The 13,833-nt window shown below is 48.5% G+C and overlaps 1 protein-coding gene across 3 annotated transcripts in view; it reads right to left on the minus strand.

The window, feature by feature from the left end:
• LOC133351532 (transcription cofactor vestigial-like protein 2) overlaps positions 1–13,833 on the minus strand; it is a 63,126-nt gene that overhangs the window by 36,676 nt on the left and 12,617 nt on the right. Inside the window, exon 1 of one of the 3 annotated variants that reach the window (XM_061566840.1) lies at positions 2,044–2,185. The exons of the other annotated variants lie outside the window; for them this stretch is intronic. The gene's annotated coding sequence lies outside the window, so the exon portion shown is untranslated. Of the gene's footprint in view, positions 1–2,043; positions 2,186–13,833 lie in introns of those variants that run through there. 3 annotated transcript variants of the gene reach the window in all.

A 13,833-nucleotide genomic window follows, 5' to 3' on the forward strand; every position in this document is an offset into this window, starting at 1 on the left:
CGGTGACCACGAGCGGGTAGCTGCGTTCGTAGCGCACTGTGCTAACCACTACACCACCGCTCCACACTCTTGCAGAGAACAAAGACACGCACGCACGCACGCTGTTTACTCGAAGACGCGGATATCATTGAGCGGACTTTATCCGCTTTTTATCGGCTTGAGAGTCACGCTCCGCGGCGGGCGAATTACTCGGTCCACCGCGAGACGGGGAAAGTTCGTGGCTTTCGGACTGCGCCGGCCCCATGAGTTGGATCCCATCAGCAGCCTCGGGCGGCGTGGGTAATATATGGGTAGGCCAAATTGAAACATCGACAGGATAGAACTTGATTTGGAGCTTTCGTGACTGCAGGAATTCATCTTTGGTTCTTTCGGTAAAGTCACGTAGAAAGAGATAACGTACTAAATTAAATAATAACATACGACGTTTCGATTGCAACCACAAGCAGTCCTCGTCAGGTACGAATGTAAGATAAAATAAACCTCGTAAATCTTCTTGGTTCTTTCGGTAAAGTCACGTAGAAGGGAAATAATAAAATAATAAAAATAAAACATCATAAAATAGTTTTATTTTTATTATTTAATTATTTCCATTCTACGTGACTTTACCGAAAGAACCAAGAAGATGAATTCCTGCAGTCACGAAAACTTTAAATCGAAATTAAACCTAGTAAACTTAGAAATATAACGCAATACAACACAGAGTCGGCTAACACAACAGTCAACACCCTACCTGGTTGATTACGTTCTTCCAAAGATTGCTACATTTGAGAGAGAGACAAAACACAGCACCCGAGACACACAGACAGACACAAGCACAGAGAGATAACACAGAGACACACAGAGAGAAACACACACATAACAATCTTTGGAAGAACGTAATCAAGCAGGTAGGGTATTGACTGTTATGTTAGCCGACTATCTGTGTTGTATTGCATTATAAAGTTTACTAGGTTTTGTTTTCTCTTCCATTTGTACCTGATGATGATTGCGCGTGTTGCAATCGAAACGTCGTATGCTATTATTTAATTTAGTATTTTCTCTTTCTGCGTGACTTTACCGAAAGAACCAAAGAGTAATCGACACGATAGTCGTAAACACCGGTCAACAAAAAAAAAAATTCTGGCCTGGACTATTGCAGACTAATTTCAGGGCGCTGATTCCAAATCTGATCTCAGATTTGCTCTATCACATCTCATTTTTATGCTATCGGCATACCCCATTCTCATTGATTGTACCCGAAATTAACTCTGTCACTTATGATTGTAAGTTGTTGCGAGTCAGTGACTGCATTAGTGTTAAAATATAGTGCTGTATTTTTAGGATAGTGTGTTTATAATATCATTTTATGTAGATATCCACATTTATTTAATATTTTTCTTCTGCAGTTTTTATTGAAAATGCAATATTTGATATCTCAAAAACCTGATGTGGTAGACAAAAACTGATGCCAGATTTGAAATCAGAAACCCAAAATTACCTTAATACCGTTGGAATACCTTATGCCAGAAAAAGTGTGTTGACCAGATTTGGAATCAGCACCCCAAAATTACCTTAAAACCGTGGCATTGGCACATTGCGAACATCGGCGACGTTTCGCGTAACGACCCTCGCTTCCAAACTTTCGGGTGTTCGTTGGTGCACGACGCAAAGCCGCCAATGTGTGTGTTTCGTGTCAGCTGCCTAATCTTTCGAGAACACCGTCAGAGATGACACGTTCTCATAAACTAATGCGCTTATTCACAATCGCCGTCACTCCGTAGAGCAACACCACAGAGTCAATGAACGTGTGACAACGAACAGGGTTATTCATCCAGCAGTGGAGCGACAGAGGGCCCGTGCGTTATCCCCTACGGAAACATCATCAACGCGCACTGCCCTCATGCCCTCGATAGATTCTGTGCCGACTTCCCGCAATGCTGGAGACATCTGCGATCGGCGATGACGACAATTTCACAACAACCACCACCATCATCATCATCACCAGCCTTGATCTATCCACTGATGGATGAACGCCTCCCCCCTTCCCCCCCTCACACGCCCCACCTCTCACGATCTCGCGATCCACAAAACGTCGCGTTGGGCTCCTGCTGCTGCTGCTGGCGCGCGAGTTCATTTCATCGCTCCGTCTCCACAGTGGACGTCCTTTGCCTCGCCGTGCGCTGTCGCCCAGGCACCTTTCGTCTGCTGTTCCATCGTGAGTCTCGACGACCCCCTCCTCCTTTCTCCCCCATTACCCCACTGCCCCCCCCCCCACCCCACTAGCCATCGTCCCTAACTAGTGACTGCATCCTTCCATCCCCAAGTGCCGCTGAAAATCGTCGGTGGCCAAAACCACGACGCAGATGTCGAATCTTCTAAGCTCTCGCTCGCTCGTCTCCCTCTCTCTCCCTCTCTCTCTCTCCCTCTCTCACTCTCTACCCCTCTCTCTATCTCTCCCTCTCCTCTCCCTCCCCTCTCTCTCTCTCTTTCTCTCCCTGTGGAATCGCCGCGTTCCCGCAGCCCGCTCACGTAACCATCTAAATTTAACGCGATGGCGCACGGGACTCGTCGGTTATAATTCAGGGTATAATTAATTTGTTGTCACAAGGGAGCGGTGGGGGGGAGAGGATCGCGTTGCAACGGCGATTCAATTCCGAAAGCAGTTAGAACCCGAGGACGCCGCACAGACGAGAGAGCCGGTGAGAGAACGAGAGAGAGCTGGAGAACGAGAAAAGGAGTAAAAAGAAAAGAAAGCGAGAGGGAGAGCGAAATGGGGTAGAGAGATAGGGGGGCAGAGATGGGGGGGGGGGGATTTTTACATAAAGCAAAGATGTAAAAACAAAAAACAAAAAAAACTAAATGATGAACGAAGCAAAGTGCCGACTATACCGAGCATCTTCTTGCTTCCTCTGATCGTAAAGAAAAAAGAGAGAGAACGAGAGAGAGAGAGAGAGGAGGCCGTGTGCTCGGTGGCAGAAGACGGGGAGCTCTGCATGCAGTTATGAGCTACCCGTCGGAGGCCGTGGGACTGCGAGAAGGGCTGCGTGCAGATGCAGCACTTGTCGTAGTTACGTTTTTTTTTTTTACAAATATGTTAATAGAAAACAGGGGGAACATAGAGTAGGTAGAGAGGGGGTAGAGAGAGAAGGGGGGGGTAGAGAGAGGGGGTAGAGAGAGAAGGGGGGGGGGGGGTAGAGAGAGTGAGAAGGTGTAAGAAGGAGGAAAGCAGAGCTTGACATCTTTTGTGAGAAATCTTTCATTTAAAAAGGGGGGAGGGGCACATAAAGCAAAGCATTGAAAAAAAACAAAAAACGAAATGATGAACGAAACAAAGTTCCGACTACACCGGGGCATCTTCTTGCTTCCTCTGATCGTATAAAAAGAGAAAGAGAGAGAGAGAGCGAGTGAGAAATCTGGCATCGAGCGAGTGGCGATGCTGATACGGGACAGGCAGACGCGATGTCACCTCTACACCATTACTAAAAACATAAAATATTTTTCTTGTTTCACCAGGGAATGCCCCACTGAGCAAAATATATATTTTCAAAAGCGACCTGGCTATCACAAGTGCTAGGTCACCGAAGTGGCTTATCATGTGGAAATGAATAGCGGCCCAAGCCTCGAAATAACATGACGTTGATTCAAAATGTGGAGGGGAAAACCACAGGACCCGGAGAAAAATCGACGCGACCACGGGGAGAGAGAAGAGAGAGAGACACGCAAACTCGAAACATACAGCAGGCGCCAGGGTCGCGATGGAACCCACGACCTCCTGCACACCATTGGTCACCAACTTGACCGGAAGACCTGAATCCAAACATTTGATGATGTTGTTGTTATAAAGGTGCAGCCCTGCAATTGCTGCCCTACACGGCGCTGCTGTTGGATCGGGGCCTCCGCTTAGAGGCGAACTCGAGAAGGATGTTCAGTCAACGCTGCCACGTAGCACAGACGCGTTGTAAGGACTGGGTGTTGCCCACACTTTACCCCGCCACACCTGACGTGTCTACCTATGTGTCGACCGACTTACATGTGTGTGTGCGTTGGACTTCTTTCGCACCGTACGTAGCCAACCGTGCTAATCGGAGGTGCGGGACTGCCTTTCTCTCTATATAACCTCAATATATATACAACAACATTATATGCTCGCTGGTTCTGTACAGCGTCTGGAGATGCGGTCACATTTAGACCCGGCCGCTATATCAATCCACATGACGTTGTAAATTGCAATGGTATCGTGAGATGTTGTCGATGATGCCTGTGATGATGCCGATGACGACGACTACAATGCACGCCTATGCATTGTATACTCTAGATATCGTTGTTCGGCTGGAGAGAGGTTGGTGGGTAGGATTGAATAAATGTGTCCCCATTGATTCACCAGCCGCGCATCGGGAGATGGAATCGAACCGGCGAACCCTGCGGGTTGCGAGTCCACGGAGCTCACCGCGATCCTACGGTAGAAGCCCCATCACATTGGGCATTCGCAGTGGGTTTCATTGGCCTATACAAGAGGCACCGTTAATCTAGATTTGAAGCTTTCGTGACCGCAGGGACCCATACTCTTTGGTTCTTTCGGTAAAGTCACGTAGGTAGAAAATAAAATAAATCACAAGCGTCGCTTGTGCTGCGCCCGAAACGTCGTGTTTGATTTTATTTTATACCTACGTGACTTTACCGAAAGAACCAAGGAGTACGAATACACCATCTTCATCACCATCACCACCATCAGCACCTCCCATCGTCATCGATGATAATAATTCTCATTTGCGATTCATCTCGAGGCGCCAGGACAGATTGGGTGGGGGGGGGCATTTTTAGGTAATTGTTCGGCAAGGGAGAGTCATCGCCGTAGAGCTGCCACCACACACAACGCACCATTGGTAACTTTCATCCTTACCTGCTGCGTCGTGTCGATGGTTCAATGTCAACGTGCGATTGTATGGAGGGACTACTGCTGCAGTGTGGCGTTAGCTAGGGGTGGTCTCGGGCTGTTCTGTTGTTGTTGTTTTTGCTGCCTTGCCCAATATTGATGGATTGGACTTTCTAATAAAAGTACAATTTTTATTTTATTTTACTTGCTTACCATGTAATCACTCATACCGTGTTTTTTTTATATGTTTGCTGCTGTAACTTGCTGACCCTACTCGTACTGGACATCTGTGGAAAAAGTAGCATCGTAGCCATATCGGATTCCGCCTCCATCGGCATGAATAAAGATTGTGATCGTGAACTCGACTGAGAGGCGAGGCCGTGACTAGGAGATGAATAAAGATTGTGATCGTGAACTCGACTAAGAGGCGAGGCTGTGACTGGGAGATTGACCGAGGCAAGCGCGCGGGACTGCCCCGGGACGGTTCTCCCAATATCCTCTTCATTGATACGTTTGCTATGAAGAAGGGTCGTTGCCCGACACGTCCCCCATGAAAATGTGCTCTTTCGAAGGCACGCACGCGGTGATGATGTCGTTGTTGTTGTTGAAGAACGTGTTGAGTTTGTTGTTGTTGTTGTTCTTGATTGTGCACCGCTGCCAACGTAGCAGTAAAATCGCGAGAATAATTAGTTTTGGGCGCTTAAGTTTCGATCGACTTTGCTCGTGGAGGCTTTGGGATTTACACCAAACCGCAAAGAATTCTAAACACGCGTAAACCCCTCGCTAATTGTCAAAGCGAAACTACACGAACTCTCTACCGCGAAGCCCTCCGTGGCTACGCAGACCCCGACGCTGACATTGAGGTCCTGAACCATTTTTTGCAGCCTTACGCAAGAAGAGAATGGGCTGAAAACCAGCTTGATATGTAGAGGACCGCAGAGCGTGGGAAAATCGTTGGGAGCGCTGGCTGCTGCATTACAGCTTTGTCTGTGGTCCCTCGGCGATTGTGAGAGATGCAGTTTGCACGAGAGGCGATGACAGCGATATATATTATATGAATGCCTAAACATTATCATCATCTTGTTATTTTGGTCCCGTGTGACTTCGGAAGAAGCATGCAGCGAGCCACGTTTCAACATCATTTTAATAATAATTGGTGTTGGTGGTGGATCGAGGGTGGTGGAATCGTGACTTTATCCACGAGGTGAGCGGCATCTTCTCAGCGTTTTGGCAGAAGACTTCCACCCTGGAACTTCCACCCTGGCCTGGATCTCCCGCCGTGGAGCTCATGGACCACAACCCCCGACTAAACCTCCTCGACCATTTCGCGATCCCTCATAGGAAGCCGCTGGGAGCTATGCACTTTTTGGTAAAACATTTAGGTAGAAAGGTCATCTTTTTAGGACTGCTTTTTGTGTGTTAGTTAGTTAGTTGTCCCTGCCCCGCACTTCCGATTAACACGGTTGGCTACGTACGGTGCGAAAGAAGTTTAATGTACCGTACGTATATACATAAGCCGCATTATCCGCACACAAACCATAGCTTGCGGAAGCAGCAGCAGCAGATGGGGGTACTGGATGATGATGATGATACTCAAATGGGAAATAAAATAAAAACTCTCCGGGCAGTGTGCCGTAGACTGTAGGTCACCACCCAGAAGAGAACCACGTTGAGTGGAACACGGAGACTCAACGTCCCGATTCACAAACACGGAGGAGGAGGAGGCATCATCACCGCAGCAGCGACGATGCACCACCCGGCTACTCTTGACTCCGCAATCATCAACCACCTCGATTGCAACCGTCGTACGAAGGAGATGAATGCATCTTAGCCGTTGCGTACAATGACGGGGCTTTAAGAAAATTGCGTTTTTGTAAAAAAATCCCTCTGCGCTACACGGCCTCGCGATTTGGATTGGCGCAGTGTGACGAGTGGAGAATGCGATCAGCCGTTCTGTCTCGGTGGATGACGTACGGCACGAAGGAGATCGGTGGCAGAGAGGCGACGCACGCGGCCCCTGGTAGAGTTCTCAGAGACCTCCCGCTGGACGCAGAACTCGCAACCGAGAGCGTGAGAGCTCCTCCTGGGCTGTGATCGAACCTCACGAGACAGACACCCAGACGCGAGGAGCGCCACTCCACAGGAATTAACTTCCCCTGTACATTAGGAAGCACTGCTCATAGACTCAACACTGCCCATAGACTCCACACTGCCCATAGACTCAACATTGCCCATAGACTCAACACTACCCACAGACGTGCACTGCCCATAGACTCAGCACTGCCCATAGACTCAACACTACCCACAGACTCCGCACTGCCCATAGACTCAACACTGCCCATAGAGTCGTCACTGCCCATAGACTCAGCACTGCCCATAGACTCAGCACTGCCCATAGACTCAACACTGCCCATAGACTCAACACTGCCCATAGACTCAGCACTGCCCATAGACTCAACACTGCCCATAGACTCAGCACTGCCCATAGACTCCGCACTGCCCATAGACTCAACACTGCCCACAGACTGAGCACTGCCCATAGACTCAGCACTGCCCATAGACTCAACACTGCCCATAGACGCAGCACTGCCCATAGACTCAACACTGCCCATAGACTCGTCACTGCCCATAGACTCACTCAACACTGCCCATAGACTCAACACTGCCCATAGACTCAACACTGCCCATAGACTCAACACTGCCCATAGACTCAACACTGCCCATAGACTCAGCACTACCATAGACTCAACACTACCCCTGGACTCAACACTGCCCATAGACTCAGCACTGCCCATAGACTCAGCACTGCCCATAGACTCAACACTGCCCATAGACTCAACACTGCCCATAGACTCAACACTGCCCATAGACTCAACACTGCCCATAGACTCAACACTGCCCCTGTACATGAAGCAATCCCCCTCTGTAACCCTCTTTCGTTCCTCTCTCGTCAAGCCTCGCCACCTGTTCTCCATCATCACGGTGGCTATGAGATGTTAACTACCTCGCCTGGTATACAGGAGGCCGCGGGTTCGATCCCGACCCTGACGCCTGCTCTATATTTGGAGTTTGCGGTGTCTCTCCCCGCTTGATCGCGTTGATTTTTCTCCGGGTTCGCCCCCCCTCCCGCCTCCACATTTAGAGTCAACATCATCACGCGTTTAGAATATATTGGCTGCTACAAATTTCCACACGATGACGATACGCAACTTCGTTGGCGCGACCGTTGTGACCAGGTGGCTTCTGGCAAAAAGAGCAACGCAGCATAGCTCAGTGGGCCCTTCGCCTGGTCAAAGAAAAACATTTATGGAAATAGTATGCCCAAGGGCTCGCATTACTCGCGGTTGTGTTCAAGCTGCAACAACCAGCAAGCGTTACAAATGATAATTCGCCCAAGCACGCGAATCACAAATGCGCTCAATGGCGTAATGGTTTACAGGCACGCGTGCCCGCAAAGTGACGCTATTATAATCGCAGCGGCGGTGTCGGCAAATGTGCTTCAAGAGTTGAGTGCCCAGTGTCGAGATTGTTCTACTGCTGCTGCTGCACGCCACGATTTAGAGGCTCAGTCAACCATTCTACACAACAAAGACTCATTTCCTGGCAGCGATTTCAGCCGCATCATCTCTACATAATAAAAAGGCTCAGTCCCTTTAACACGCACCTTTACATCATCCGCAACAAGTTTACACAACAAAGGCTCATTCTTAACAGCGTGCTTCAGCCGCACCGAACCTCACAAAAATAATATTCAGGGCCTACCTTGGCTCCTTCCACTCTCAACCAGTATATATACAAATACTGTTTCTTGGAATTTCTCTCACTTGATACAGCTATCGTGCTGTGACGGTTCCATCTGAAGACGGAAGCTTGTGTTGCCTCCGAAACGTCGTGATTTATTTTTTATTTTTATTTTACTTTTATTAATTTAAATTTTTCACCTACGTGTCTTTACCAAAAAAAATCTAAGAATAAGAGAGAGAGAGAGTTCGTGCAATATTTAGCTGTCTTTTCTTGGATTTTCTGTTTGCACACAGTCACTTTAAGATGTTTTCTTGTTCGTGTTTTTGTTTTTTTGTTTGTTGCGGTTGCACCCGATTCAAGAGACGAATGGCTCACAGGGCTACACCTCGTACATGAAACTTGAAACTTGTGTTGCTGTTCCACCTCCTGCTTCGTTCAAGGAGCGCAGGCCGCAGTTGTTTTAGGATATGGGTCCATACTCTGGGTTGCATGGCCCACAAGCGTACGATCACGACGCGTCTTTAATGTATCTCTACGGACCGCTGTTTAACGAATCTCGAAGAAATGCTTTTTCCATAATAGAGGCGTTTTGGGTTAGATCGCGTAAATATATGAATGTGTCGTTAAACCCGCCACCACCCGACACGGCCAATTAGCAAGGTTTGTCACGTAAACAGAACGTGGCTAATTCGTTACTAGTAGAGCAACACCGGTGTGTTGGAAAGTAAATACACATCATTTACTATTCGAGTACGACGTTTCGCCAGTAGTTGCAACTAGCATCATCAGGCGACAGCCAGATTTGTGGCGGGTTTAACGGCACATTTATATATTTACGCGATCTAACAAAAAAACACCTGTATTATGGATAATATTCATCGCAAAAGCCTTCCACGTGTTACACGACTTGCTTCTTGTTGTCCTTACCCTGCACCTTCGATTAGCGCAGTCGTTTACGTACGGTGCGAAAAAAGTTCAACATGCATACATATCTATGTATCTCTATGGGTCTGTGTGTATCTCCATGGGTCTCTATGTATCTTCATCTATATCTATGTGACTCTGTCTCTTTACGGATGTACTCTTTGGTCAATAGTTTGGGTTGCATGTCCATCATTGCACGACTGTGGCTCGTGTCTTTAAATTGGCAGTCATGAGAATATTTTCAATTTATAAAGCGCCCTTAAACAATCGTTCTCAGGGCAAGCATCGGCCTGCTGGTGATATCCTGATGTGGTTGATGGTGGTGAGTGAGTTGGTGAGTGAGTGAATTGGTGAGTGAGTGAGTTGGTGAGTGAGCGAGTTGGTGAGTGAGTAAATTGGTGAGTGAGCGAGTTGGTGAGTGAGTGAGTTGGTGAGTGAGTGAGTGAGTTGGTGAGTGAGTCGATTGGTGAGTGAATGAGTGAGTTGGTGAGTGAGCGAGTTGGTGAGTGAGTGGGTTTGTGAGTGAGTTGGTGAGTGAGTGAGTTGGTGAGTGAGTGAATTGGTGAGTGAGTTAGTTGGTGAATGAGTGAGTTGGTGAGTGAGTTGGTGAGTGAGTGAATTGGTGAGTGAGTTGGTGAGTGAGTGAGTTGGTGAGTGAGTGAGTTAGTTTGTGAGTGAGTGAGTGAGTTGGTGAGTGAGCGAGTTGGTGAGTGAGTGGGTTTGTGAGTGAGTGAGTGAGTGGGTTTGTGAGTGAGTGAGTTGGTGAGTGAGTGACTTGGTGAGTGAGTTGGTGAGTGAGTGAGTTGGTGAGTCAGTGAGTGGGTTTGTGAGTGAGTGAGTTAGTTGGTGAGTGAGTGAGTTGGTGAGTCAGTGAGTGGGTTTGTGAGTGAGTTGGTGAGTGAGTTGATGGTTACAGCAGTGTCTTCGAGGAAGAATTGTCAAGCTCGGAGGAGGTTGCAGTTTCGATTCCGACCCTGACGGCTGCTGCTGTATATTTGGAGTTTGCGTCTCTCTCTCTCCCCGTGGTCGCGTGGATGTTTTTCTTCTATAGCTTCTCCGGTTTTTCCCTCCACATTTAAAAAGCACGCATTGAGCGTTTTAAGATGATTTAGACGATTTTGCTCCCATGAATGTCCGCATGATAACCCACTTTTTTTTAAAACTATCTCTAGTGGCAAGCTCGCTTCTGAAAAACCAGTTAATGCCTCAGTGGGCTTTGCCTGGTGGGATGACATGTTTTAGTTTCATTCGTCTGTCTTTGGGTCATTTGTTTACCTTTCTTGTACCTTTGCACTCCTCTCGTGTTTCTGTATTGTGAGTTATTGTGACGCTCTTACCCGTCCCTACTAGACATCTGTGAAAAGAGAAGCTTCATCGCTCAGCGGATTCCTTGTCCAGTCTAAATACATTTTCCATTCTACGTGACTTTACCGAAAGAACCAAGAAGATGAATCCCTGCAGTCACGAAAGCTTTAAATTAAAATTTTATTACGTTTTATTTTTATTATTTTATTACTTCCCTTCTACGTGACTTTACCGAAAGAACCAAGAAGATGAATCCCTGCAGTCACAAAAGCTTTAAATTAAAATTTTATTATGTTTTATTTTTATTATTTTATTACTTCCCTTCTACGTGACTTTACCGAAAGAACCAAGAAGATGAATCCCTGCAGTCACGAAAGCTTTAAATCGAAAAATACATTTTCTGAGTCTGATGTTTGAACCTCTAACGAGGCGTTCATTTCTGGACGTCCACGTAGAGTTCCACACTCAGCGTTCTTCACGAACTGCGTGGTCAGATTCTGGGATGGTGACCGCAAGGGAAACCCAGACAGGGGGGAATCGAGACTTGAATCGGTAGCGACACGATTGAGGCCTTTGTTGATGAGCAAGGAGGTTCGTCGCTGGCAAGGGCAGCGTGTAAACCCGCCTGTGTCCGAGTGAGCTTCAATTCACCATCCGTGCGGATGCCTCGTGCACGCAACCCACAGCCAGCCACGCTCATCGGAAGGTGTACAGCAACACTCAACAAGGCAACTCAAGTCGTCATTCGCACTGCTCTCATAGAACAACAAATATCACGTGCCATGAAGAAGGGTCATTGCCCGAAACGTCGACGGTTTTGTGTATATATACATGTTAATTTTGTATTGGATCGTGTGTGATTGTGCCTCGCTTGTGTGGTGAGCGTTCTGCATCGTTTCAACTCAAACGCTTTGAGATTAATGGAGCATTCCCCTTTTTTCAAACAAATCTACCGCTGCATGGTAGACCTCATCCGTGCGCCGTGTCGGGTCGTACGTGACGATCGTTTGGCATCCTTCACCAAACGTGTTGGGCAGCGCGGGCAGGGGTGGTGGCAATGCGGACGGCGGAGTGGACTAAACAGCTGTATATAACATATTTCGCGGCCACGGATCTTAGCCGTGGTCGGTAATTGAAACTCAGCATCGCCCGGTTTGAGATGAAGACAGCAAGCGCGCTAACCGCTGCGCCACCGCTCCCCCACTCGCCCCACAGGGCTCAAAGATGTTGACGCATTCATCCACCTGCCCCGGACCCGGGAGGGCTCCCTCGCGGAGGGGACCTCTCCACTCTCGGCGGGGTGCGTGAGAGTGAGCGAGCGAGCCATACATCAAGGTGCGTAAGTTAGTAAGCGATTGAGTGGGTGAGTGAGTGAGTGTGAGTGAGTGAGTCATACATCAAGGTGCGTGAGTGAGAGTGCGTGAGTGAGAGACAGAGTGAGTGAGAGTGCGTGAGTGAGTGGGTGAGTGAGTGTGAGTGAGTGGGTGAGTGGGTGAGTGAGTGGGTGAGTGAGTGGGTGAGTGGGTGAGTGAGTGAGAGTGCGTGAGAGTGTGTGAGTGAGTGAGAGTGCGTGAGTGAGTGAGTGGGTGAGTGAGTCATACATCAAGGTGAGTGAGTGGGTGAGTGAGTGAGTGGGTGAGTGGGTGAGTGAGTGGGTGAGTGAGTGAGTGAGTCATACATCAAGGTGAGTGAGTGAGTGAGTGGGTGAGTGAGTGAGTCATACATCAAGGTGAGTGAGTGACAGTGCACGCAACGCCGTCGCTATTGCTCCGTGCGCACAAAGACAAAGATCCACCTCCACCGTATAGCCTCCAACAGATGTTTAGGGCAAGTGGTGTTAGCGAGTAGCACCTGTGAAGGCCGGCACGGCGCACGAGGGGGTGGGTGGCCAGCACCACGCCCGGCCGCCTTTGTCTCCCCAGTGGCAATGCTTACACACCGCACCAGGTACTCATTTGAGGCTGAGTCGACCTATGGGAGTCCCAAAACCGGTTCAGAGAATCGTTACTCGTGTTGGCCGTGAGCTGCAAACGAACTCGGGTCGCTGGGTTCGATGCGCAGCGTAGCGCTAACCACTGCGCCATCATTCCTTACTTACAAAACTGCAAAGATCCCCCTTATAGCCTGTAACAAACTGTAGGGGCAAGTGCTGTTAGCGAGCACCTATGAAGGCCAGAACGGCACACGAGGGGGTGGGTGGCCAGCACCACGCCCGGCCGCCTTTGTCTCCCCAGTGGCGATGTTTACACACCGCACCAGGTACTCATTTGAGGTTGAGTCGACCTAGAAGAGGCCCAGGACCGGTTCACATAATAATCGTCACTGATTTTGGCCGTGAGCGGGAATCGAACTCGGGTCGCCAGATTCGTAGCGCAGCACGCTAACCGCTGCACTACCGCTCCCCTAACTTACACACACACACAGCCGCATCTTTGAGACGAGTGCTTTAGATTATTCATTTCATCATCATCATCATCGTGGTGGTGATGAATGTGGCGGTGTGTTGTGAGTGATTATGATGTATTTGATGGTGATGATGATGTACCCATCGTCTCGGAGTTTCTTCCTCCTCCCACCCATCCGTGCTGTCCCCTGTTCAAGTCTGACTGACTGCCTCTTACATAGAGACCCATAGACTCACATAGAGACCCATAGACTCACATAGAGACTCATAGACTCACACAAAGACCCATAGACTCACACAGAGACCCATAGACTCACATAGAGAACCATAGACTCACATAGAGACCCATAGACTCACACAAAGACCCATAGACTCACACAGAGACCCATAGACTCACACAAAGACCCATAGACTCACATAGAGACCCATAGACTCACACAGAGACCCATTGACTCACATAGAGACCCATAGACTCACATAGAGACCCAAAGACTCACATAGAGACCCATAGACTCACATAGAGACACATAGACTCACACAGAGGCCCAATGACTCACATAGAGACCCACAGACTCACATAGAGACCCATAAACTCACATAGAGA

The sequence above is a fragment of the Lethenteron reissneri genome, chromosome 5, assembly GCF_015708825.2.
Source record: "Lethenteron reissneri isolate LAM-NWPU_2019-01 chromosome 5, ASM1570882v1, whole genome shotgun sequence".
In the NCBI taxonomy this organism is placed as follows: domain Eukaryota; kingdom Metazoa; phylum Chordata; class Hyperoartia; order Petromyzontiformes; family Petromyzontidae; genus Lethenteron; species Lethenteron reissneri.